Raw genomic sequence first — 1,884 nt, forward strand, 5'->3', positions numbered from 1 at the left:
GATAGCTCCTAAATATTGAGCAACTTGCTCTCCAGTCACATCTTCATCCTCTTCAGAGGAAAAATATTCTTCAGAGCTCATGAATGGCAGAAGGAGATTTAATGGAATCTCTATGGTATCTATATGAGCCTCAGATTCCTTTGGATCCTTAATAGGAAACTCCTTCTTGCTTGAGGGACGTCCCAGGAGGTCTTCCTCACTAGGATTTTTGTCCTCCTCCTCCCTTGTGCATTCGGCCATATTGATTATATCCATGGCCTTGCACTCTCCTTTTGGATTCTCTTCTGTATTGCTTGGGAGAATACTGGGAGGAGTTTCAATGACTTTCTTACTCAGCTGGCCCACTTGTGCCTCCAGATTTCTGATGGAGGATCTTGTTTCACTCATGAAATTGAAAGTGGCCTTTGACAGATTAGAGACTAGATTGGCTGAATTAGAAGTGTTTTGTTCAGAATTCTCTGTCTGTTGCTGAGAAGATGATGGAAAAGGCTTGCTATTGCTCAGCCTATTGCGTCCACCATTGTTAAAGCTTTGTTGAGGCTTTTGTTGATCCTTCCATGAGAAATTTGGATGATTTCTCCATGATGAATTATAGGTATTTCCATAAGGTTCACCCATGTAATTGACCTCTGCCATTGCAGGGTTCTCAGGATCATAAGCTTCTTCAGAAGCTGCCTCTTTAGTACTGTTGGATGCATTTTACCATCCATTCAGACTTTGAGAAATCATGTTGACTTGCTGAGTCAGCACTTTGTTCTGAGCCAATATGGCATTCAGAGCATCAATTTCAAGAACTCCCTTCCTCTGAGGCGTCCCATTATTCACGGAATTCCTCTCAGAAGTGTACATGAATTGGTTATTTACAACCATGTCAATGAGTTCTTGAGCCTCTTCAGGCGTTTTCTTTAGGTGAATGGATCCACCTGCAGAATGGTCCAATGACATTTTCAAAAATTTAGAAAGACCATAATAGAATATATCTAATATGGTCCATTCTGAAACCATGTCAGATGGACATCTTTTGGTCAACTGCTTGTATCTTTCCCAAGCTTCATAGAGGGATTCACCATCTTTTTGTTTGAAGGTCTGAACTTCCACTCTAAGCTTGCTCAGGTTTTGAGGAGAAAAGAATTTATCCAAGAAGGCAGTGACCAGCTTATCCCAAGAGTCCAGGCTATCCTTAGGTTGTGAATCCAACCATATTCTAGCTCTGTCTCTTACAGCAAAAGGGAAAAGCATGAGTCTGTAGACTTCAGGATCAACTCCATTCGTCTTTACAGTTTCATAGATCTGCAAGAACTCAGTTAAAAACTGATAAGGATCTTCAGATGGAAGTCCATAAAACTTGCAGTTTTGTTGCATTAAGGCAACTAGTTGAGGCTTAAGCTCAAAATTATTGGCTCCAATGGCAGGAATGGAGATGTTTCTTCCATCAAATTTGGACGTTGGCTTTGTGAAGTCACCAAGCATTCTCCTTGCATTATTATTATTTTCGGCTGCCATCTCCTTCTCTTGTTCGAAAATTTCTGAAAGGTTGTTTCTGGATTGTTGTAATTTAGTTTCTCTTAGTTTCCTTTTCAGAGTCCTTTCAGGTTCAGGATCAATTTCAACAAGAGTGCCTTTTTCCCTGTTCCTGCTCATATGAAATAGAAGAAAACAAGAAAAGATGAGGAATCCTCTATGTCACAGTATAGAGATTCCTTTGTGTTAGTAGAAGAAGAAAGGGGAGAAGAATGAAGAAGAGTGGGTTCGGATATTTAGGTGAAGAGAGATGAAGAGAAGTGTTAGTAAATAAATAATTAAATAGAATAAGAGAGAAGAGATAGAAACTTCGAAAATATTTTTTAGAAAGGGTTAGAAATTTTCGAAAATTAGAGATAAGAA

At 39.3% G+C, this 1,884-nt stretch overlaps 1 non-coding gene across 1 annotated transcript; it reads left to right on the forward strand.

Annotated features, from left to right (window-relative positions):
* The first annotated feature begins 998 nt into the window (after positions 1 to 998).
* On the forward strand, positions 999 to 1,107 carry LOC130977365 (small nucleolar RNA R71). The gene has a single exon (XR_009085059.1). It is a non-coding gene; the product is annotated as a small nucleolar RNA R71 (small nucleolar RNA).
* The last annotated feature ends 777 nt before the right edge of the window (positions 1,108 to 1,884 follow it).

The sequence above is a fragment of the Arachis stenosperma genome, chromosome 4, assembly GCF_014773155.1.
Source record: "Arachis stenosperma cultivar V10309 chromosome 4, arast.V10309.gnm1.PFL2, whole genome shotgun sequence".
NCBI classification, from domain to species: domain Eukaryota; kingdom Viridiplantae; phylum Streptophyta; class Magnoliopsida; order Fabales; family Fabaceae; genus Arachis; species Arachis stenosperma.